Source organism: Eucalyptus grandis, chromosome 6, assembly GCF_016545825.1.
Source record: "Eucalyptus grandis isolate ANBG69807.140 chromosome 6, ASM1654582v1, whole genome shotgun sequence".
NCBI classification, from domain to species: Eukaryota; Viridiplantae; Streptophyta; class Magnoliopsida; order Myrtales; family Myrtaceae; genus Eucalyptus; species Eucalyptus grandis.
The window spans coordinates 12,616,568-12,643,545 of NC_052617.1; positions in this window are offsets into that span (position 1 = coordinate 12,616,568).

Genomic DNA, 26,978 nt, shown 5'->3' on the forward strand with positions numbered 1-26,978 from the left:
TCTAAACCATTTTTCCAGAAGGAAGTAACCTCAAAATCTTAACAAATTTCGGTCCACCAAAATGGCAAATGGCGAGTGTCTAGGAATCAGTTTTGAAGAACAGCCATTGATTTCGACTAAACCATCCTCAATGGTGCTAATCTCACTAATTAGGTTAACACTAATCCATTCTAATGCTAATTTAACCATTCTAGATTATCAATAATCCATACCTAAGCTAATCTAACTAACCCTCAAGCATAATTAATCTCCTAAGCAAGGTTTATAGAGTAAACTCATTGGTTTTGCATTCTAGTGAGTCCATGGCGACGGCGACAGCAAGGCGGGCAACAATAAAGCTTGTGGCGACACCAAGCGAGACTAGGAAGGGCTAAAAAATGGGCCATGAAGACCTCACGGCTTGCTGGAACTTCAGCTTTTGTTCTTGGACTGCAGAGGCCGAACTAGTGGCTAAAACAACAAAGGAAGGGGCTAATTAGAGCTCCGGCGAGCAGGTGGCCGGCAACCGATGGCTCCTGGGGGTTAGGGGGGACTTGCTGGTGATTGGTATGGGTGGAGGTAAGGTCGAAATGGGGAGAAAATGGCTGAAAGTCATGAAACAGGCGAAACAATGTAGGCGAGTGGCTCCCAGATGGTCCGTCCACCGGTTTCTTCTCGCCGGCGTACAAGACGGCCGATGGCTCCGTTCGGCACGAGGTCGGGCTCCTTTGAATGATTTGGATGTGCTAAGTACAATGGTGGGTGGCACGAAGGTTAATTCATCTAGGAAGACCACTTTTAACTCAGATCTTTGGCAAAACGTCAGCTGGAGCAAAAACTGGAACAAGGAGAAAACAAAGGAGGAAAGAGGTATGGTGGCTTGGGCGGGTGTGCGACCGGCAAGGGGGGCTGCTGCCTTGTGTTCTCTAGTTTCTCCAGCTTTCTCAAGGCCTCTACAATGGGGAAAGCAAGTCCAAGGAGGAAGAAGAAGGTGGCTGCTGAAGGGGGACCACCATTTGCCTTCAAAGTCCACAATCTCATCCCCAAACACTCATCACACTTGTCCCCACCACTCAGCCCTATCCTCTACCTCTTTTCCCTCACAAAACTTCCCCAACAAGCCTTAGTTGAGTCCCCAAATGTTGCACCCCACCCTTGGCTACGAATTTGTACACATTCCCCTTTAATTCCATAAATTCTCTTTCAATCTCATTCAATTTCTCATCCAATCAATCCTAAATGAAGCCCATAATTTTATCCAATGTGTCCACACTTAAATCCACATTTTTTCTTGCCCATAGATCCCACTGACGACCAAAGATGCGACCAAAAATGGTCCCTCGAAGTTCCCAGTCCAAAACGGCCTAACTTTGATTTTTCGCCGAAAATCTCGGTTTGTAGAAAATTTTTCGGAGGATGAGTTTGATATAGCTAGTTTAAGTACCTAGAGGGGGGGTGAATAGGTATATGCAAGATTTTTCTCGATAATTCCACAATACTAGACAGTTGAAAGATATGAGACAAACAATAATCAAAGTGAGACTGAGAGAAGAGAGAATTGAACACGCGGTTTATAGTGGTTCGGCTTATTTCAAGCCTACGTCCACTCTTCTGCACTGACAACCAATTGGCTGGATTCCACTATGAACAAAGAGATGTTACAGCGTTGTTCTCCTTTGAATTCTCAGTGTAGATGATCTCTCACACTCGCTCAAGGTATCACTAAGTATAGACACTCTCTGTGTGTACAATTTCGCTCAGAATGTATTGACTGATATTCAAGGTGCTTCAGATTCTGGAATTTCTCTATCGATCATGCACTAAAGCAAAATAGAACGACTTCCTTTTATACTCCTTTATGCCATCATACCCATTGGCACTTACCAAAGGAATTCCTCCAATCTACCCGTTGGACGGAATCAATCAAGAAGATCATTCGAGCTATTAAAGGAACTTGACGATAGCCCATCAATCTTGTTCGCCCATACAATCAGGATCTTGGTTTCCAAGAATAGAACCTTCCAAGAATACCTCGTCGATCATCGGATCTTCAAATGATCTTGATAACGAATGAATGAATCCGTTAGAATTATCCAGCCAAGAGATCTTCTCCAGAGGATAGGAATAAATCTTTAACCAAATACTTCGGCTCTAGATTTCCTTCGTCACTGGATTAGAAGAACTGTCAATGAGAATAGTCTTGAGTCTTGTGTGCTGAGTCTGGTGATCTTGAAAGTCTTCAGACGCTAAACAGAAGGCTTGCAATTATCCAGACTAGACTGATATAAATGTTTTGTCAGCTTCAAAATATTTTGGATAGATTTCTTCAATAATCTCCCTTTTTTGATGGTGACAAAACTTTCCTCAGATTTGAACAACTTTGACTCGCAAAACATTACTCAAGTAATATGGCTATCTCATAAAGATTAATAAAATCAACAACCAGACTCTGCATCCACATCAAATTGGTTAGTCTTTCATGAGTAAACCATATGGCAATACTTGATATAAATGCAAATAGTCAAACATTCAAAATCCACATCCAAATCAGCAAATTTGAGTTCACACCCAAGTCATACTAAAAAAAACATTCAAACACACAAAAACAAATTTAAAGTCAAAGATTGAGTTCAGAGTTGAGTTCAAATTGCAATTGTCCCCCTTTTTGTCATCATTAAAAAGGCGAGAGAAGTCAATTCTGCTTGGGAATGCGCACGATCTGGAAATCTTCCATCGACTGCACGATGCCTTCTAGCCTCTTCAAGTCTTCCCGTAAATGAGCCACATCTTCTCCTTTGGCATTGGCTTGAATTTGAAGAGCTAGGTCTTTCATTTGATCTGCTAGGGAAACAGAAGATGCTTGTCCAGCATTCTTCAGGACTTGAATTTTGCAGTCCAGAGCATATATTTGACCATGCATTTCCAGAAGGACTTTAAGGATACGACGAAAATCTGCTGTATTGTCCGTCTATGTGCTTGCATGTGCTTTCTCAGATGGAGTGCCGACAGACGATGGAGCTTCGGTGACATCGAGCAAATCTGGTGCTGACGTATCATGTCCTTCTTCAGGCATTTGAGAAGCCTGAAAATCTTCTGGATTTGCTGGTGAGCGACTCACATCTTCATTGTGAATAGCCTCTGGTGTAGTCCTTTCTTGCTTTCCATCTCCCCCTGTCTCTAGGACCTCGATTGGGGAAGAGTGATGGTCATGCTCTTCAGTGCCTTCATTCCCTTTCTCTCCTGCTTTTTCTTTCACTGCTTCCTCTTCTTCTCCTTCTTCAATCTCTTTCTCTTTCTCTTGATGCTCCTCTGCTTCTCTGTTCTTCTCTTGTCTCTCTTTTTCTCTCTGTTTTGTTGATTCTGGTACAGAACGTCTGGTTCTTTTCAATGCAGGAATAGAGAGATCTTCCTCTTCATCTTCATCCTCCAAGATAAGAGTTCTTCTCTTTTTGATTGGAGCACTCATGGGCTCCTTCCCTTTCTTCTTTGAAGCAGAAGATGCTGGAGTCTTCACTTTGAATTTCTCCATTGCCTTGCTAAGCTCTTTCAGACGCATTTTTATCATCATTTTCAAACCTACCACCATTTTATCGCATCGTCGAACACAAAGAGTGTGTGGAGGCTCAATGTTCAAGTGTCTGAAGATCTTGGTCACAAGACCTACGTAAGGAAATTGGCCCTTGTCCTTCACCATTGCTCTGTACATGTGAAAGAGAATGGTGTGAGGGAGAGAGAATTTCCGTCCTGAGTTGATCGTCAGTCTTTGATGTAGACTTCGGCCTGAGATAGTTGATCACAATTTTGTGAAGCACGATGTTGATGGCACTCATCCTTGAGTAGGTAATTCTCTTCTCTGTATCCCTGTCTTTGACAAGCTCCAGTGTAGTACGAGCAACCGAAACTTTGATTGGTTGATAGCGTCCTCTTTCAACTCCAACTATGTCTGCCAGCATGTCCACATCTACCACGTAGACTTGGTCTCGAACACTGAATAATATTCTATTCGCATCTAAAAAGTTGAGATTCGAATAGAAATATGCTGTCAATTGTGCATAACCGTCTGTAGTGTCTGAGCAAAATTTCTCAAGTTGAAGCAAATTGAACTTCTCTCTTAAGTTCACGTTGATGGCATCCAAGAAGTCGAAATCGACACTCCTAGGGTTTATCACCCCTCTTTTCAATAGTCTGAAATACAGATTCTCCTGATCCTTTGATTTGAACAAATCCATCTTCCTTTCACCTTTGCTGCCACACCCATTCTAGGTTGGAATTCAAGGAACATTCTATCATCATCGTTCCCTTCAGTCAGATTCTGTCCTGGTAGAAGGGGGTCACTTGGAATGTTCGCAAGTGCCTCCTCAGCTTTTCCTTTGGGAGCAACTCCCAAATCCTCAATTTTCCTCAGAAAAATATACTCATTCCCATAGTTCTTATCTTTAAGAAACTCATCTATGACATTCAACGGAGACCCAATACTTTTTAACGCACGATAAAGCTTATAAATAAAAGCGGGTCTTTGGACTCTTATAGGGTCTGCATCCTCGATTATTTCTTCCTCCTGTTGATGACCCACACCTTGTGGGGTAGATGGTGAAGATTGACGTGGAGGAGAGTGAATCGGGCTCTGTAGCTGACTTGGTAAATCTTCCTCCTCGGTGAGATCGAAATGGGTAGGACCCTTCCCCATTCTCTGTGGTCCCCTGTTCGCGATTCTTGATGACTTTCTCGAAGAAGACATCCTTCTTTATCGTTGAAAGATTCCTTCACTTGCTTTCCCAAGAAAAGTTGACAACTTTCTCGAATATGAACACGAAGTAGAGACAGGTTTGGGAGGAGAATGCTTTTCTAGGGTTTTGAAGTTTAATCGAGAAAAACTGTATATATATATATATAAATATAACCAATCGGCACAAGGAAAGTGAACAGACGTATCTTTTGAAATTGATAACTGCCAATTTTAAGTTAATCTTTTTGAAAAGACACGATTCCGTTTATCACGGAAATTATAAATTAACCGAACTAATGATCGTACCTTTTCGAGATTGAATATAACAACTTACAGTCGATAGCCATGAATGTCTGAGTCCGAGGATTGGATAGTCTCTAGACTTTAACTTCCTCAAGCTTCGAATGTTGAGTCTGGGAATGGATAAAATCGAATCGATTTTTCTCCAAAGGCTTTGTGAATATATCCGCAAGTTGGCTTTTTGAATCAACAAATTGAATTGAGATTTCTCCATTTTGAACATGATCTCTGATGAAATGATGTCGAATCTCTATATGCTTCGCTCTTGAGTGGAGGATTGGATTTTTAGTGAGATTGATTGTGCTGGTGTTGTCATATCTGATCTCTGTGCTTGAGTCTTCTATTCCAAAGTCTTGTAGCTGTTGTTTTATCCATAGAATTTGCGAACAGCAACTTCCAAGAGCTTCATATTCTGCTTCGTTGTTGAGAGTGCCACGGATTTTGTTTTCTTGAAAACCAAGACACTATCCTGCTTCCAAGCAACTGGCAAGTTCCCGAAGTGCTCTTTCTATTGACTCTGCAACCGGCCAGATCTGCATCTGAATATCCCAGAAGACTAAAGTCTCCATTCTTAGGATACCAGAGACCGATGCTTGATGATGAAGAAACGTATTTAATAATACGTTTCGCAACACTGAGATGAGATTCTCTTGGATCTGATTGAAACCTAGCACAGATGCAAACACTCAACAAAATGTCAGGTCTAGAAGCAGTAAGATAGAGAAGTGAACCAATGATGCTCCTGTACAGCTTTTGATCAACTTTCTTCCCTTCTTCATCTTTATCTATCTTCATTGAACTTGACATTGGTGTGTCGGTCTTTTTGCACTTTTCCAATCCAAACCTCTTGACAAGATCATTAGCATATTTTTCTTGATAGATAAAAGTTCCTTCATTCAATTGTTTTATTTGAAGTCCAAGAAAGAATGTTAACTCTCCCATCATACTCATTTCAAACTCATCCTGCATAGACTTAGAAAATTTCTTGCACAGAATTTCATTAGAGGATCCAAATATAATATAATCCACATATATTTGAACAAGTAAAAAGCTTTTGTTTTCCTTTTTGATAAATAAAGTAGTATCTACTTTACCTTTGACAAAACCATTATGTATTAAGAACTTACTTTGCTTGTCGTACCAAGCTCGAGGTGCTTGCTTTAAACCATACAAGGCCTTTTTCAGTTTGAAGACTGAGTCTGGCTTCTTTGGGTCTTCAAACCCTGGTGGTTGTTCCACATAAACTTCCTCATGGATAAATCCATTTAGGAAGGCACTTTGACGTCCGTTTGGAATAACCTGAAGTTTTTATAACAAGCAAACGCAAGTAATAATCGAATAGCTTCTAACCTTGCTACTGGAGCGTAGGTCTCATCATAGTCTATTCCTTCTTCTTGCGTATATCCCTTCGCACGAGTCTTGCTTTGTTCCGTACGACTTTTCCTTTCTCATTCATCTTGTTCCTGAACACCCATTTGGCTCCAATAATAGTTTTACCTCTTGGTTTAGATGTCAATTCCCAGACATCATTAATGTTGAACTGTCTGAGCTCTTCTTGCATAGCTTCAATCCAGCTTTCATCAGACAAAGCTTCTTCTATGCTCTTTGGTTCAATTTCAGAGATGAGAGCCACAACACTAGACTCTTCATGCCTTTTAGATCTGGTGCGAATTCCTTCATTGATGTCGCCAATGATAAGATCTTTGGGATGACTGGACTTATGCTTCCAGTTACTGGTTGATTTATCTGGTTGATGATCTCTTTCTTTATTTGAATCTTCACGAACAGCTTGATGCTGGTTTTCCAGAGTCTTAGATGCTTCTAGAGATGTAAGCTTTGGAGGATCTGGGGCAGGTTCAGATTCTTCATGATGAGTCTGACTAGATTCGTCTAACATAGAGTCTTGAAATTTGACATTCATTGACTCCTCCACAGACTGACTCTTCTTGTTGTAGACTCTATAGGCTTTGCTTGATGAAGAATATCCAAGGAAGATGCCTTCATCTGATCTTTCTTCAAACTTACCAATTTGATCTTTAGCATTTTTCAATATAAAGCATTTGCAACCGAACACATGAAAGTATGAAACAATAGGCTTCTTACCTTTGAATAACTCATAAGGGGTTTTCTCAAGAGAAGGTCTTAAAAAGACTCTATTGATTATATAGCATGCTGTTGAAACAGCTTCAGCCCAAAATCGTGAAGAAATCTTACTTTCAATTAAAAGAGTTCTAGCCATTTCTTGAAGAGATCTATTCTTCCTTTCCACAACTCCATTTTGCTGAGGAGTGTATGGAGAAGAGAACACATGCTTAAATCCAGATTCATCACAAAGTTTTGTAAAATCTTGATTTTCGAGTTCACCCCCATGATTTGTTCTTATTCTTGAGATAACACATCATTTTTCATTTTGAACCTTTTTAGCAAATTTTTCAAAACACGAAAGGGATTCAGACTTACTTGCAAGGAAATATACCCAAGTAAAGCGGGAGTAGTTGTCCACAATTACTAGGCAATATTTCTTACCTCCTATGCTCTGGGTTCTGGTTGGTCCGAAGAGATCCATATGTAATAACTGTAGTACATGATTATTAGAAACATGATTTATTGGCTTAAATGAATTTCTTACCTGTTTTCCCAGAATACATGGAGTGCATGGATTAGACTTTTGGTATGGTAATTTGGGAAGACCTCGAACAAGCTGCTTTGATGAAATTTTGGCTAACTACTTCATGTTGACATGACCAAGCTTTCTATGCCATAAGCTTGCTTCGTCTTGAATTGAAATTAGGCACTGCGATTCATCTGGTTTCACATCCAGAAGATAGATATTTCCATGTCTTCGACCCATAAAAGACTGAGTAGAGTCTTTACTGGTTCCAGAACATGTTCCTTCTTGAAAGAAGATCTTAAAACCAGTGTCACACAATTGGCTAATGCCGAGAAGATTGTAATTGATTCCTTCCACTAAGGAAACATTACTTATTATGAGGTTTCCAATTTTCACAGTTCCAAATCCCACAATACTCCCTTTGCTGTTTCCTCCAAATGAAACTTTTCCACAATTTACTTGCACAAGCTTTATGAAGCAATTTGAGTCTCCTGTCATGTGTCTTGAGCATCCACTGTCAAGATACCATTTTACCTTTTTCTTGACGGAGACCTGCATATAAAAGAGAGTCTTAAACTTTCTTTGGTACCCAAACTTTCTTGGGTCCTTTGGTGTTAGTAAAATAAACAGTATCTGCCCATACTTTCTTAACAGGTTTCCAAACCATAGGACACTCTTTTTCAAAGTGATCCGGACTTTTGCACTTTGAACATCGAGGGCATTTCGACCTACGAGACTTTACAAAAAATTTCTTGAAATGATTTTTGTAAGCCTCTCTCGGGGTCTTTTCTTAATTCTTTCTTTTACTTTAGGAAAATCAATCAAGGGAATTGTTTCTGCTGTCATACCTAGACCGGACTTATTGAAGTAAGGTCTTTGAGCTGAAAGAATTTTTCAAGTTTTTCAGATCCTATTGAAAATTTCTTTGAAATATTCGATAAGTCAGTTTTAAAAGAGAATTTTCTTTCAAAATATTTTCTTTATTTTCTTTAAGAGAAGAGACATTTAAGTTTGAACTTTTAACTCTTTCTTCTAAAACGATTTCCTTTTGTTTTAGAGCTGAGTTTTCCTTTTTAAGTTCGGAAATTCTTTTGAGAGAAGTCTTAAGACTAAAACACAATTCATCAATGTATTTAGAGACTTTGACAGGAATTTTAAAATCACTTACCTTAAATTCACTATTCGAGTCGATCCGAGTTTGAGTCTCGAGTCAATGTGCCATCGCACATAGATTGGCATATTCATTATCACTTTCTTCACACTCGTATCACTCCGGTTTCGGCTTTGAGAGCTTTTCGAAACTTTTCAGCTTTTACTCTTTTCTTCTTCAGAAGAGGACAATTGGGTCTGATGTGTCCCTTTTTCTTACATTCGAAGCAAACTACATCTTTGTTTGGTTCCTCATCATCAACAGACTTAGTCTGCTGTCTTTGATAACTTTGTTTCCTTGAGTTGAACCTTCTTCCTTTTCTATTCAGTTTTCTGAATCTTCTTATCATGAGAGCAAGCTCCTCATCATCCATGTCATCTTCAGAATCTGTATCATCAGAATCATCAATTGATTTTAATGCAATGGATTTCCTACCTTTTGGATCTTCGTCTTCATTGATTCGTTCCACTTCATAGGATTGAAGAGTTCCAATCAGCTCGTCGACAGATAGTGGCATAATTCTTTGCGTCTCTCTGATTGAAGTCTTTATATGATTCCAATCCTTGGAAAGTCCACGTAGTAGCTTGTTTACCTTCATGGGATCAGAAATTTTATGTCCTTGATTCTTAAGACCATTGACAATATCTGTAAAACGGCTAAACATGTCAGTTATTGATTCTCCTGATTTCATTTTGAAGGCTTCATATTGACCGAGGAGAATGTTAATTCTGGTCTCCTTCACTCGATCTGTTCCTTCATAGGTGATGTGCAATCTATCCCAAACTTCTTTTGCTGTAACACAAGAAGATATTCTGTTATATTCAGTAGGTGACAAAGTACAATATAAAGAGTAAATTGCTTTTGCATCGAGTGCTTGTCTCTTGATAATCTCTTCCTGAGTCATTCCGCTGGTCTCAACTGTTTCTTTTCCTCTTTCTGAGACTGATGCAGCTGTAGGAGTAATTCCTCTTTCTACAACGTCCCATTCCAGAGGATCCTTTGATCGTAAGAAGGCTTTCATCTTGTTCTTCCAGATGTTGTAATCCTTTCCATCAAAGTAGGATGGTCTGGTATTGCTCTAACCTTCCACCAGCCCTGGTGCTAGCATACTAGCCATTAATCTTTTACTCTGAAGTAAAACACTTCAAATAAAGTGAGTACACGAGCTCTGATACCAATTGATATAGCTAGTTTAAGTACCTAGAGGGGGCTGAATAGGTATATGCAAGATTTTTCTCGATAATTCCACAATACTAGACAGTTGAAAGATATGAGACAAACAATAATCAAAGTGAGATTGAGAGAAGAGCGAATTGAACACGCGGTTTATAGTGGTTCGGCTTATTTCAAGCCTACGTCCACTCTTCTGCACTGACAACCAATTGGCTGGATTCCACTATGAACAAAGAGATGTTACAGCGTTGTTCTCCCTTGAATTCTCGGTGTAGATGATCTCTCACACTCGCTCAAGGTATCACTAAGTATAGACACTCTCTATGTGTACAATTTCGCTCAGAATGTATTGACTGATATTCAAGGTGCTTCAGACTCTGGAATTTCTCTATCGATCATGCACTAAAGCAGCTAGAACGACTTCCTTTTATACTCCTTTATGCCATCATACCCGTTGGCACTTACCAAAGGAATTCCTTCAATCTACTCGTTGGACGGAATCAATCAAGAAGATCATTTGAGCTATTAAAGGAACTTGACGATAGCCCATCAATCCTGCTCGCCCATACAATCAGGATCTTGGTTTCCAAGAATAGAACCTTCCAAGAATACCTCGTTGATCATCGGATCTTCAAACGATCTTGATAACGAATGAATGAATCCGTTAGAATTATCTAGCCAAGAGATCTTCTCCAGAGGATATGAATAAATCTTTAACCAAATACTTTGGCTCTGGATTTCCTTCGTCATTGGATTAGAAGAACTATCAATGAGAATAATCTTGAGTCTTGAGTGCTGAGTCTGGTGATCTTGAAAGTCTTTAGACGCTAAACAGAAGGCTTGCAATTATCCAGACTAGACTGATAAAAACGTTTTGTCAGCTTCAAAATATTCTGGATAGATTTCTTCAACAGAGTTGACATTCTTAAAATGATTTGTGACATGATAAAACTTCCAATTTATGAAATCGAGTTCAATTTCGCGGTTAATTTCAATCGACGTAATTTTAGCGCATCATAATTTACCATGTAGCTTTTAAATTTTTAATGCAATTGACCAGTGGTCGATTATTTTTGAGTCACAATGTACATCTTCGACACATTGGCGAATCTCGATTCTCGTGAAAATCTCGAGATATCAAATACAGACACAGGGTACGAAAATGACAGAAAATCGGTCTAGTGCTGTTCGACGAGAATTTTGCAATTAGGTGGAATCACCCACACTTAATCACATACTTCTGTCGAATCGACTTATCTCTAGTCTTTGATAGATTTTGACCGTGCCGTAATGATCTTTGCAGATTAACACGGTCGAGCAGTCGATTCCTAGTTGAATTCTCAAGTCTATTGCGTTAAAATCCCTTAATAGCTTCATCTGATAGACTAGTTATCTCGTGAGGGGCCCTCTTAGATAATAAGGCCATAGGTGCGTCGATGAAAAGCCCATTTCATCTCATCGAAATTAGACTTGAAAATTAGGATGTTGCAATTTCACTTGTCTTATAGGACTATATAGAGACCTTTGAATGGCAGTCTCAGTTTAGAATTTTGGATCTGTTCCAAAGACGTTATGCTCATCCACTTATAGTGAGAATGCCCTCAAAAGTATTCAAATTGCTTGCAATTTTCATGCCCTTTTCTTATATTCATAATCTTGTTAAAGCAATAGATAACAGTTAAGCTGATGGTGCTTCAACAATTTAGTGGGAGTAATGTATTTGCCTACTATGTAGGCTCCATATTTGAATCAGCTGGTAAAAATCAATAGACAAATACATTAGTAATAAATGAATAATGAAAGCTTAGTTCAGGTGCCACAAATAAGCGCTTGAAGCCCTATTGTGGGTCATATGAATCGAAGAATGTTGATTTGAATTCGTGGATGAGGTTAGGTGGCCCATTGATGAGGACTGCATCAAGAAATAAGTTCATTGATTATGTCCATAATTTAGACATTGGCATTGAACTGAAGATGTTGCCTAGTCCAAATTCTATCAATGCTCAAATGGGAAGAGACCCATTTGTCCACACCTTGCGAGTGACCACACCAGACTGAAGTTCAGAGGGAATGGAGTTTGACCAGAGGGATCTAGGGACTAGAAATAGCTTGAGCATAACAGTCAATGAAGGTGATCTTTTATAGGCAGAAAGGGCTCCTGATGGATTCGTGCTCAATGTTGTGCAAAGGGAGGATCTGGCATTGCCAAATAGAAGCGGGGACTGCAACAGTGAAGTCCCTGAATGCTTGCAATTGGATTCGTCGGAGAAGGAGATGGATGTGAGTTTGACATCTGAATCTGGCGATGACGATGCAAATGGTGATAATGGCTCAAATCTAACTACTCTAGATGGCAATAACATCTCAGGTCATGCTAATGATGCACATCACAGAAATGAACAAATCCATGCAGATGGAGCGTCTTTATGACCTTAATGAGTGGACTTTGAGTCTTCTTTCTCGTTTGCAGATGCTGCCCACCAATCAAAGCCAACTTGAACAGTCAAGGTTGCATAGGAATTTCCGTCATGTTGTTTATGCTTTTGGGCATCGAGTGAGTCGAGTTGCATTTGCAACTACATGCTCTTTTTCTTTTACAGGCACTGTACTTTTTGCCATGTTCTTTCCATCATTGTTTCGCTAATTTTTTATATCATATTTTATTTGACAGGAAGATGATTTAGATGAGTCAACAACTACACCAGGTTTTAATTTTACACACATTTTTATGAAGTTTCTGTTGTTTAGTTTGAATGGTAACTTCATAAATTTCAAATGACCTCAGTATTAGCTTATATTTGTGTGGCACCCCTTGACGGCCCCCGATCCGCTAGAGTCACCACAGTTCGCTTTTCCTTTTTCTTTCCCAAATAACAAGTCACTCTGATACCATTTTTAGTTGCAGCGGGTCCATACAACCATGGGGGTTTACATCTTTTATTAACGGTCCCTTGCGCAATTTACATAACGGAAGCATATCCAACAATTCCCTTCCCTACATTCAGAAATCGATGCACACTTACTAAACATCTTATATAAGTTAAAGCCGGACACATTTATTTACATAAGGCAGATGGACATCATTCATCAGTACATCAAAATGCCATAGTCTTTCTATACTTGGCTATACTTTACAAGATGACCGACATCTCCTCCCACAATCGTATGCTTAAGGTCCATCAACCAGTGTTAGCATCCAAAGGTTCCCTCCTTTGCTATCCTTCTCCCCGCGGTCATATCCAACTGCTCAAACCATCTACTAATCTGAAATGTTGGTCCCCAAAAGGGGTGAGTACAACCACTCAGCAGGTAAAGGAATCTAATAACCACTCAATGCATCATACAAATCATACATGCATTACAGGCGTAACTTACCTTGTAATCATGCGTATCATGCATCATCACATCATATATCATCATCATCATGGCATATCATATATCATCATCATCATCATCATCATGGCATATCATATATCATTGTCATCATCATGCATTTCATCATGCATATCATACCATGGATGATCATCATGTCACATCACACATCATCATTATGCATCATCATGCATATATTATCATAGGTGATCATCATATCACATCACATGTCATCATCATTATCATGCATATCATACCATGGGTGATCATCATATCACATCACATATCATCATCATCATCATGCATATCATCATGCATATCATACCATGGGTGATCATCATATCATATCACATCATCATCTCCATCATCATGCATATCATCATGCATATTATACCATGGGTGATCATCATATCATATCATATCATATCATATCACATATCATCACCATCATCATGCATATCATACCATGGGTGATCATCATATCACATCACATATCATCACCATCATCATGCATATCATCATGCATATCATACCATGGGTGATCATCATATCACATCACATATCATCACCATCATCATGCATATCATCATGCATATCATACCATGGGTGATCATCATATCACATCACATATCATCACTATCATCATGCATATCATCATGCATATCATGCCATATCATGCCATGAGTTAATTTTCATCTTTATCTTTAAATTTGATCACCACATCACCCTTCCTCGATTCATCAATTTTATCTCATATTTTACACTCGCATCTCATGCGAGAAAAACCTCCGGGCATGTATCCAAGATACAACCGGACTTCCGGCCTTTACCCTTCTAGCCGGGCATCTCGCACCCAACTCCTGGCATCGCGAGGCATTCCCTTCGGGCGAAACCTCCGACGGGGCTTTCGGAATTATGTACCGACATACCACCCAGGCCTCCCAATTACGTACCGTATACCACCGGGCATCCCGACACTCCCGGGAATCTCTGGAATTATGCCACTCGGCCACCAGACATAATCATCCACCACAACCTCATTCTCATCCACATTTATCTTTTATCTCAATTTAACATGGCAATTTGGCATGGCATCACACATATCACACTTGCATTTCAATTCACATGTCATGCACATGTCATAGCTTGATCACATAAGTATTTCAACTTAATGGATGTACAAAGACCTCATCACACAAGTGCCACACAAATGGAATTGAATCCATGGCCAAATAAAAATATATTTTATTTTATTATTTCATTATTTTATTATTATTTTATTATATTTATTTATTTTCATAAATAAATATTTAATATTTATGATTTTCCCAAAATCATAATATTCAATAATCATTTATAGGATCACAATTTTATATAAAATTCGTGGCCAAATTGAATTTCTTATAATTTCACAATTTCCTCCAAAAACATCCTAAAATTCTCGGATTTAAACCCACCGCACAGTTTCGAATAAATTCAATTAAAATATCCATTCGGTCTCCAAAAATTACAAAACTTTACAGGGTGATATCCAACACATTTTCGTAACTTTTTCATTAAGAACTTTAAGCAAAATTATTTTTAGATTAATTTCCATAGCCCTACGAAGCTTCTGGAACCACTACCGCGACGTCCAGAACACACTTCTCCGTATTTATTAGATTTCACCCATCAAATCTCTTTCGTTCCTTCTGAAATTTAAGTATGTTATGTAAAAATGTGTCCTTTACAAGTTTCATGAAGGGATCTAGGTCAAATACCCAGATTATGGTCACCATTTTAACCCATGAAGTCTCGGGTGTCTCGGTACACCTCACCAGAATCAACCATCTCCAAGATCTAACCGATTCACCAAGTTATAATTGTTATTTTTGCTTCAAATTTGAGTATGTTGTAGCTTAAGGTGTTTACTACAACTTTCAAGAATACAACAAAGTGAGATATCCAACAGAAATCAACATGCAACCAAGAAATCAACAAAAGGTCAGTGAAGATTTCGCAGATCTGAGGTCTCCGTATAACAGAGCTTTTGACCCCACATATCACCATCGTTTTCCATGAAATTCAAGTATGTCATACTACAAGATGTTAGCTTCAACTTTCATGAAGACACCGAAGCTAAAATCGCACTCCAAATACACATGAAAGCTCGACTAAGATACTGACTACCACAAACCGAACGAAAACAGTCACATAGCTTGAACACATCCAACCCTTACCTCGGTTTTTCGCCCAAATCACACCTAAAACCGAACATGCAAACACCACAACAAACATGCAAGAGAAGTTACGGACTCCACTTGCCTTAAAGGTGAACAAACGACGAAGAACGGCGACGATCGGATGGCGAACGAACGGCACACCCCTCCGGCTCCGCCTCCTTCCCTCTCGGCTTCTCTCCCTTTCTCTCAAACTCTCTCTCTTTCTCACCCTCTCTTTGGACGAAATGGAGCAAGTAGCCGGCCATTTCTCTCTCCTAACTCCTTTTATATCCCCATCTTCTCATCATTGCTTGCCTCCTAAATGGACCAATGCATGGCATCCTAGTCTAGGCCAATGCATGCTTTTGTCCCTTGCCACTTGGCATTTTTATTTTTGAATTGATTGGGCTTGGGCTTAGGCCCATCCGGCCACTCCCCCTTGGGCTGGTCGAGCTCCCTTCTTGGGCCCTAATGGGCCGACTAGCTTGGCCCACCAAGCTTTAGGCTAATGGGTCCAAGGCCCATTTCGAAAATAACCCTCTTTTCTCTTTTTTTTTTTGAATTCCTTTTTATAAATATTTCTAAATTCAAATTTCATCTTGGCCAAAGTCTTGGGATATTTTTAATTATTGAAATTTAAATCATATGGCCAAGCATTAATCTATTAAATTTGAATTTCCACAATCACAAGCATAATTCATTTAAATTAAATGACTAATTGGCTAAGGCATAAGCCAAAAGAAATTCTATCACCTAATCAAAGGTTTTTAATACACCTTAAGGCTCGGCCTTGAATTTCTGGGATGCCACAATTTGGCTTGTTAATTCTGTCATGCAAACAGTCAATATGATGTAGCTCGTTTGTCTACTTACATATGTAGTATCAAGCCTATATATTAAGAGGTTTTTAGCATTTGCAGTGTGCAAGAGACTATGATGGATGTTGTCATATGTCATTCCCCTCATGAATGCTTGTTTTTAATGTCTTCTCTTCTCATTTCTTGGTGCAATCGTATATTAGTTGAATTCAAGAGGAATAGTGAGATATGTCTAGCACACAACTTGAAAATAAAGAAGCAAAAAAACAAAAAGTCAAGCAAGTGCCATTAACCTCTACAGATATCTTCTCCATGTGTACGAGTGCATGGCTTTTATTTGTCCATGAAGAATTAGAAGTGAAGACTAGCCTTAAACAATTTGCTGCGGAAATATGCCCTAAAGAATTAACACTAAAATCTTTGATGTTGCAAGTTAGTAGTAGATTGTGGATCGGAAACTAAGCTGTTAGTCATTGTCTTTGATAGAGAACATAACTCATGGTGGAACAGAAAATGATGAGTAAAACATTCAAAATATCTTGAAATTCCAAATAACTTTACTAAAAAATAACGAAAGGGAGTTCACTCCCCAATAATTAACTGTCCAAAATTTAAAATAATTTGTCTACACTGTAGTCATGGCCATAGCCAAGCATTTTTTTTTTTAAAATTAATGGTCACATTATGTCCATAGATTGTCTCATAGAAAAAAAAAATTCTCCTATAGACTAGATTAATATGCCTTAAAAAATGATGAACAAAGACTTCCTTGGCATGTATTATGCAGCAAGATTGAATGATAAAGGAAAAAATTCATCGGTAAAATTCAAGTTATGAGATTAGTTTGTTAATGCCCATTTTACATCAATGTCCTGAAGACTACTGCAGTGTCTTGCCAGTTCAAGGTGTTACGAAATCGCACGTCGATTCCAAAAAAATAACGCTTGCAAACAATTCACCAAGCATAATATAATATTAAAATAATAGAATCATAAGAACACACCTGAAAATTTGTTAACGAAGTTCACCCAAATCCGGGCTATGTCTCGTGCGAGGCACTCTGCAAATCCACTAAACTTCGAAAAAGTTGGAATACAACGATGATCTTTTCTCAAGATCACGGTACAAAGAGATTGAGAATCCTTGTAAAGGAAAAACTCATTTTTTTTCTTTTCTCTTTTTCTTGCCTCTCTATTTTCTTTTTTAGCGTCTTGATGGCTAGCATTTTGCCATCGCTAATATAAATGTATCACTTTTAACCTAAAAGAAAATTTGATGGAAAAGACTAAAAAACCCCTAAAAATATTTGGCTTCATCTATAACAATCTCCCACTTGAAGACAAATATACCCGAGCACCAAGCAACTTTGCATCCATCTTCTTCAAAAAACTAGTTGTTGACATCTAAATTTTGGTGGCCTAATCATTCCTTCATTACATAGAAAATTAGGGACTAAAATTTAGCCCCTAAGCAAAAATATTAAATTAAATTGCCTAGCATATAGATATTAAGGGGCATATTTCATTTAAGTATACATTTGTTGAGCCTTGGAGGGGATCCAATTGTGTAGAATGAGAAGTTTGAAGCCGATGGAGATGTTCCTAAGTAGGACAATTTAAATCAGAATCTTGAAGGGACAGAAAATGGTGACCATCTCGATGAATCAAAAGAGAGCATTCCTACCCCAAGAACTGCTTGTCCGAAACTTTGACCTGAATGTGGATTTGGATGAAAATGGGAATTCAAAATCGATATTAGCTTCTGGTCCGACCAAGTATATCAGCTGCTCCTGACGCTGGATTCAAGCATGAGGAATATCCTGAGTGGTCTCTTTCTAAAGTTGAGAAGATGGCCATCGATCCCGTTCAGCTTGCAAACTTGAATAAAGGGATGGATGAAGATGATGAAGACAACGATGAAGACGGCTAAGTCAGTATGGTGCTTTGGTGCTATTTGTTGATGCAAAACCATTAACTGTGTTTGGATAGAGGCGTAGACACCTCACATGCTAAACTTTGGAAACATCATCAAGATAGGGTTGAAACTGACTAGTTCCAAGCTACTTTAGGAAGTTCATAGTTCAACGTGTCAGATTGCATACATGTACAAAAGCTTGTGATGATCGTCACATGGTGTTATCATCAGTCAGCTCACTATTATCACTGACTTTTCATCCCTTTTCGGTTTGGAATGTATTGACGTCATCAAGTCTATTTCATGTTTCAATGCATGAGTGCCGAATCTTATATTTGCATAGCCATCTTTCCTTGTACTCCTGTAATAGGAAAAATAGGAAAGCCCAATTTTGCAAGGGAGTTGAATCGTGGTGGCCTTACACCGTTACACATTGTGTCGGCCACGGGGGATTTGAAAGTCACGAGGGAGCTTCTAATAGTAGGCCCTGATCTTTGCATGATTGACAACAAAGGTGGCCGGACACCGTTCCACTACGTGGCCATCAAGTGTAGGGTCAAGTGAAGAACCTAGCTTACTTAAAGTAAACACCTATCAAGCAACCAAGTCAAGTACTCATTATAACAACCTAGCTTAGTGCCTAGAGTTTTCACTTACCTTGAAAATAGTTTGTGTAAAATCAAAGGTTTAGTTTCTTTCAAAGTAAAACATAATTGAAATCAATGTTTTTGTCTTGAAAACGACAAACCCATTCATGAAGAATAGAGGAAATTAACGAGTTTACTTTTTCAAACTCGGAAATGGTCTCGAGGCTTTAATGGTATATGAACATGAGACCTCTTGCTTTTACTCTTGGAATTCAAAGTGCAAGTTGAAAGGAAAGTGGAGAGTGATTGGTGAAGTAATGGAATAGAGCCTTGTCTTGGGATTCTCTCTCTCAATTTATGCACAACCAATATGAATGATGAAAGAGGAGATGGGTTAACCATGGTTAGTGAATTTAATAATCATATGATAAAATTATGAGGTCTAAGAGTAGAGATGGCACGCCCCGATCCTCCGAGCATGTGCCCATCTCTCACCTTGGTCGATTAAATAACGATGTCTCAAGAAGCATTGCCGACCCTTTTTTTTTAATACGCATGCGGAAGCATATAAATAATAATTCTCAGACAATAAAATAATGAGATAGAAAAGTAGGGCCACAAAATTTCAAACCACACAACCATGCTTATATACATACATACAAAGTAGACTATGTCATATATTATACAAGTTGGTCTAGGTATATAAAATCATATACACTACGACAGGTTCTGTGACATCCTAGATTTTTAGTCTTGTTTTTTATTGAATAAATCGGGCATTTTATTGATACGTCTATAGGGTTGTTCTCAGAACTGATCATTCTAGAGATAACTAGACTATCTGGGAAAACTATTAAGAATTTTAAGGCAAATAGACTTGAGAATTTGACTAGGAATCGACTATTTGACCGTGTTCATCTGTTGAGATCATTACGGCACAGATGTAAATTGATTAGAGATCAGATATAGGTCGGTTCGACAGAGATGTGTGGCTAATCGTGGGTGACACCACTAAATTGGAAAATTCTCGTCGGCTGACACTAGACTGAATTCTCTATCGTTTTGGTACCCTGTGCCCATATTTGAATTCTTGAGATTTTTACGACAATCGAGAGTTGCCAATGTGTCGAGTGGGTTCATTGTGACTCAAAGAAAATTGACCACGGGTCATTTGCACTAAAAAGTTCTGAAAACTACCCGGTAGTCTAGGTCACGCTAAAAACGCGTCGAATGGAAATTAACCGTGAATTCGAACCCGATTTCAAAAATCGAAAGTTCTGTGGTGTCACGAGCTATTTTAGGAACGTCAACTCAGTCTCAAAAGATTTTTCGGAGATTCCAGGATTTTTACGGAAAATCGATTCGGACGTCGTGGAAATTAATGGAAATTCGTACGGGCCAAATTTAAGCGAGTTTTGACTTCCAAACTGAGCCATTTGGCGATGGACACTTGCAGGAATGTTATGGGCTTTTTCTTCGAGGAAATTGGACATCAAATTCGGGGAATTTGTAAAGAAATTGAAGCTCAAAATTTAATGAAATTCGGAGCAATGGAAGAGAGCTGCATTTTTTGGCTTCAATTTAGATTATTGGTGGGATTAAATGTTGAGAAAGTATTAGGGGACATGAAGATAATCTTGGGGGCTGGTGGGGACCAAATTAATGATGAAAGGAGATATTTATTTTGGCTTTTGGCTTCAAGCTTCCTGTGCACGCTACTACCAGTCCATATCTTCGTCGAGTGATCTCTGCTTCAGCAAAAAAAAAAAAAAAAAGACGGGCCTCTTCTTCTCTTCTTCGAGACGAACCGCACGCTCAATTCCCCACCGCATCCGCCGTTTCGTCACCTGTAGAAGACTCCACCGAAGCCTCCAAATTGAAGCCCAACGTGGACCTCACTCCACTGATACCTCACCACGTTGAAGACTCCACCGAAGCCAGCTCATGTCCGCCCTCTCCACCACGTTTATTTTCCTCCCAAGCCATGCGAACTTCACCTCACGTCCAGAGAAGAAGACTTGATGCGTCCTCAACGGTCAACTAGTGGAGTCTCCACCGGTTGGTTGACCCAGCAAAGCCACCGAGCAAATCCACGGAATCAACCTCTTCATCCACGCGGCAGTCCATCACCACCGAAGTCCCTTTGCTCGATTTCTTCAGCTCGTTAATGCCGTGGACTTCACCCGCTCGAAGACTCCACCGCCAGCTGCTTCTTCGTCCGTTTCTTCACCGCCGCACGCGCCTGTAGCAACGCTCGAAGCAAGCTGCCATCAATTTCCGCAGCCCAAGCCCCGCATTCGAGTAGCTCAATTCAGCAGCCCATCTCGCGGGCCCAGCATCCACGCAAAGTGTTCGGCCCAGCATCCACGCAAAGTGTTCAGCCCAGCTCGCATTGGTACAGCCCGTCCTCAGCACCTAAAGCCCAAGAAGACAGCCCTTGTTCAACCTAGCAAAGCCCATCTCGAATTCAGCTCAGCCCAGTCCAGCAGCTCTTGAAGTCAGCCCATCTTCATTTGCACTTCAGCAAAGCCCATTAAGTTTAGCCCAACCTGCAGCAAGCCCATTTGCAGCCCAAGCCCGCGAAGCAAGTCAGCCCAAGCTAAGGCCTAAGTCCAATCTAAGCCCAGAAATTTCTGTGGGCTTGCAAGGCTTGTAGGTCCGGCCCGAGTGTCCGTCAACGCCGCCGAAAGTTCGGATTTCGGCCGCCGTCGCGTCGCCGTCGCAGTATCCCGGTTCCCACTTTTAATCAAGTGAGTAATCTCACTAATCCTCGCTTTGTAGACTAATGTTGCTTAAGGGTTGATTAGATTTAATTAAGTGCAATTAGGTGGTTAGATTAGTTTAGAACAATTAATTAGTGACTTAATGATGCATGTTAGGTGGTTAGACTTAGTCATTAGCAAGTAGAGATGTACTATTATTTATTGAATGCATCTCGGGATTTTTCCCGACCCTTAGCGGGCTTCAATTAGGCATTACGAGGCCTAAATTGGATTTTTAGTATTTATTTATTAATTTTCGAAATTAATTATTTAATTATTTATTTTTCGGAAATTAGGCAAGGATAGCCAACGACCGAAATTTCGTGCTGATTGTTGTGGTGTAGTCCGTTTATTTATTTGAGCTCTACGTTGTGCTGAATTGAATTAATTGTGCAATTTGAGGAATTATTCCTAAATTGATTAAGATTGAGTAATTGAGTTGCGGAGGGCCGAGTATGATTGTTTAGCGTCAATAATGCTTTGACAGGCTATTAAGTGGAGAATTTTGTAAGAGTGAATTGAATATACTCTTGGCTAAGATCCATTGGGTATGTTAATATCGTGTGAAAATTGAGTGAGTTGATGAGTATGTGGGGATTTATCCCAAAATTGATCAGTGTAGATATTCAATTAGAGTTTGACTGTGAGAGGTTGTAAGTTGAACCTCGAAAGTCACCCAAAGTATGGCGTGTCAGTAGGGCCGAGTTCTGCCACCGAATTTGGAGTCGGTCGCGCCCATTGGGCCGTAATCTGCCACCTGATATGGGTCGCACCTGATAAGGCCGTAATTTGTCACCCGATAGGGGTCGCGCCTGATAAGGCCGTAATCTGTCACCTATTAAAGGTCACACCCATTGGGCCGTAATTTGCTACCTACAGATAGGTCATGTCATTTGGGACTGTAATTTGTTGTCAAGAAATTTGGTAGTCTATGCTCATGAAGTCGTGAGTACGATTTGAGTCTAAATAAGGGAAATGATTGAGGAATGGTCGAATTGACATGAAATCGACTAGGTCGATGGACCGAGATATTGTTCTGTGATGTAATTGCTTAGGTGCCTATTGAACTGTGCTAATATGTAGGTGGAATCTGAGGGCAAGGTAAGTCCTCTGACCCGTGCGTGTATAAGCAGCCTGGTTAGCATATTGGTTTCCTAATCGAGTCTTAGTGGGGTAGAACTTGCTGAGATGTAGTCTCATCCCAGTTGTGGGACAACATTTCAGGACCGTTATGAGGAGCCTGAGGAGAAAGAAACCAAAGAGGAGTACCTGGAGGAGAACCCCGATGATGATCTGAGTACGAATCGGATAAGAACTGAAATCCCGTCATCTTTTAGGAATCCTGTCTAAATGTGAATAGTGTGAGACTAGAATGTTATAAATAGTCTTGTGAATAGACTTCGAGTTATGCCATGTATAAAAGTTTGGTTGTGGATTTCAATATGAAAAATATGGCATTACTTTTCTATCTCATTGTGTTACTGTTTGAGGATTTATAACTGCTTCCGCATGTGCTTAATAAACAAAAGGGTTGGCAATACTTAGTCTTGGGATATCGCATTATAAAATCGACCAAGTAGAAGGATGTGTGCGTGCCCGAGGATCGAGGCGTGACAGGTTCTCAAAGAGGGGGTAGGGGTTTAACAACCACAACTATTCATCATCGCTAAATTCTTATTGTTCCACCTCCTCGTCCTCATCGATCTCCCTTTCTTCCTCACTCTAGTTGGCGGCCTCGACTAAGTACGCTAGAGAGTCAGGATCGCTTTCGAGTTTGGGATTCTTGGCATCCACTACTGATCCACCCTCAGCATCTACAGTGCCATTCCTAAGCGCAACCTCCAAAACATATCGAGGTACATCTGATTCCGGCATAGGACCCTCCCTTCACCCATCATGATAGTCGCGATTCGTCCAATTCAAAACGTCGGGAACGCAACGGGGACCGATTATATCCAAGGCAGGCCTAGCTTTTGAGGCCCGGAACCACCTCAAAACAGGCCTTGAAGCTGTTGGAATACCCACTTCCTTAGCCTCTGTTGTTGTAAACAAAGAAAACAAAGAAAGCAAAGGCTGAACGAGACAAGTAAGACTGGTGAAGGCAACGGCAAAGCCGAGTGACCAACCACATGGGCTCACGGGATAGGGCTCACGGTGGCCTGAGCTAATCATGACAGCTCCTGGGTTGCGCGGATAGAGGCAGACGGCGGGCAGGGATGCGCGGACAGGTAGCATGGGTGAGCGGATGTGCGATGGTGAGCTGGTTGCTTCGGCGGGCGTGCGGTGGCGTGGTTGCTTTAGGCGGCTTGCAAGGTCGATGACTGCTTCTCTCTTGCTGGCAAGGGGGAAAGAGGAAGGAGAGAGAGATTGGAGGGGGCCACAAGCCTTGATCTTCCACAATTTTGTTCTCTTGACTCAACCATAACCACCAGCACTTCCTTGGCTGCAATTCAGGTAACTATGCACATCCTTGGACACTTGAAATGGTCCAAAACCATAGGGCAATGGGGGAGCTACGAAATTGGCTAAGTTTCCTTCCAATTGGACACTCATTCTTGCTTAAATCAACATGATTTGGCCTCAATAAATTCCCATTGACACTCCTCCGATCATCTTGATTTTTTCCTCACTAATATAACTCACTTGCTTCCCAAATTTGTGAAAAAAAACGATCCCTGGCTTTTTCTGAACTAAACGGCCCTACCTCGGCTTTTTCCCAAAAAGTCTCAGGTTGCAAAAAAATCTTATGAGACTGAGTCGACGCTCCTAGAATTTATTGTGATATGACAGAATCTTTAATTTCTGAAATCAGATTCAAATTGCGGTTGATTTCTCTCAAGCGTGTTTTTAGCGTGACCTAGGCTACTAGGTATGTTTCAAAATTTTTTAGTGCAAATGACCCGTGATCAATTTTCTTTGAGCCATAATGAACTTACTCGACACATTGACTACTCTCGGTTGTCGTGAAAATCTTGAGGATTCAAATATGGACACAGGATACCAAAAGGATAGAAAAATCAGTTTAATGTCCAGCCAATGAGAATTTTCCAATATAGTGGTGCATACCCTTTGATTTAGCCACACATCTCAGCCGAACCGACCTATCTCTGATCTCAAATTGATTTTTAACTATGTTGTATATAGCCTCTAAAAATGAACACGGTCAAGAAGCCAATTCTTTGTTAAATTCTCAGGTATATCGCATTAAAATTCCTAATGGCTTTCTTGAATAGTCTAATTATCTCGAGAGTGATTAACTTTGAGAACAGCCTTATAGGCGTGTCGATGAAATACCCAATTTATTTAATTGAAAACAAGATTGAAAATTTGGGATGTCACAACTCTTCCCCTTTTATAAAAATTTCGTCCTCGAAATTTAAACAATTACAAAACTTCAGCAAAAAAGGTGGGGGTACAACTGTCTCATTGACTCTTCAATCTTCCATGTCGCTCCTTCAGTACCATGGTATTGCTAGACCACTTTGACCAAGAACTTGTTCTTTCCGATTACTATCTAAACCAGGCTTTTAACGTATGACACATGGTCATCCATGTCTAATTCCTCGAAATTAAGCACGTGGGTCGGGTTATGCACATACTTCCTCAACATCGACACGTGAAAGACGTCGTGCACTTGCGCCTATCTCGGTGGCAATGCAAGACGATACGCTAAGGTCCCAATACTCTCAATAATTTCAAACAAACCTAAATACCTCGGACTCAGTTTTCCTTTCTTACTAAAGCGCGAAGTTCCCCTCATTGGTGACACCTTCAGAAAAACATGATCACTAACTTGGAATTCCAAAAGCCTTTGACGCTTATCTGCGTAACTTTTCCATATGCTCTGAGCGGTCTTTAATCTGCCTCTGATCACTGCCACGGTTTCTACTGACTGTTGGACCAACTTTGGACCTGTAATCTTTCTTTCTCCAATTTCATCCCAACACATTGGTGTCCTGCACACTCTGCCATATAACGCTTCGAATGAAGCCATCTGTATGCTCTGCTGATAACTGTTGTTATAGGCAAATTCCACCGGGTGAAGTTGTTCCTCCCAATTTCCTTTGAAGTCTAGTACACAAGCTCTCAGCATGTCTTCGAAGGTTTGAATTATCCTCTTAGACTGGCCATCCGTTTGAGGATGTTATGCCATACTATATTGCAGCTTGGTACCTAAGGCTCTTTGCAAGCTCTTCCAAAAAGCGGTGGTAAACCCTCGAGTCTCTATATGAAGTTATCATAACCGGCACTCCATGCAAGTGAACCACTTGATGCACGTACAGATCTGTGTGTCTATCCAAACTAAGGTCCTTTCGAACTGTAATGAAGTGAGCCGACTTTGTCAGTCTGTCGATCACTACCCAAATCGAATCATTTTCTCTTTGACTCCTTGGTAGTCCGGTCACGAAATCTATCGTGATATGCTCCCATTTCCACTCTAGGATCTTGAGAGTTTGTAGAAGTCTTCCCGGCTTGCAATGCTGACCTTTGACTTGCTGACATGTCAAACACTTGGCGACATGCTTGGCGATGTTCACTTTCATACCTGACCTTCAATAGCGTTGACGTAAATTCTTATACATCCTAGTACTACCAGGATGGATGCGGTAACTACTATGATGTGCTTATGATAATATATCTCTCTAAGCTCTACATCGTCGGAGTATAACCAAACGTCCTCGGAAACCTCGCGTTCCTTCATCAAAAACTTGAAAGTCAGTCTTTCTTTTCTCAATGTCCTCTTGAAGGATCTTTTGCACATCTAGGTTCGTCAGTTGGAGTAACTTGATTTTGATTTGGACATCCAGTTCAATTTTGAGGGTGACCATAAGACTTGAAAGGTGGCCTACCTTAAACTTGAATACCAAATCTCGAGCTCTGTCGATTAGATTCCACTCCATCAATATAAGAGCAAATGAAGACTTTCTACTCAAAGCATCGGTGACCTTATTCACCTTTCCCAGGTGATATAAGATATCACAGTCATAGTTCTTTAGCAATTCCATCCATTGACGCTATCTCATGTTCAACTCCTTCTGAGAGAATAGGTACTTGAGACTTTGATGGTCCTTGAAGATTTGGAATTTTTCTCTGCACAAATAGTGTCTCCAAATCTTCAAGGCAAAGATAATCATTGCGAGCTCTAAGTCATGCGTTGGATAGTTCTTTTCATGAGGTCTTAACTGACAGGAGGCGTATGTAACAACTTGACCATATTGCATCAGCATGCAACCCAGTCCTCTGAATGACGCATCACTATAGATCTTGAATCCTTCAAAACTAGATGGAATGGTGTGTGGTAGTAAGCTTTTCCTTAAGTTCTTGGAAACTACTTTTGCACTTGTCTATCCACACAAATTTCTCTTCTTTCTTTAAGAGTTTTGT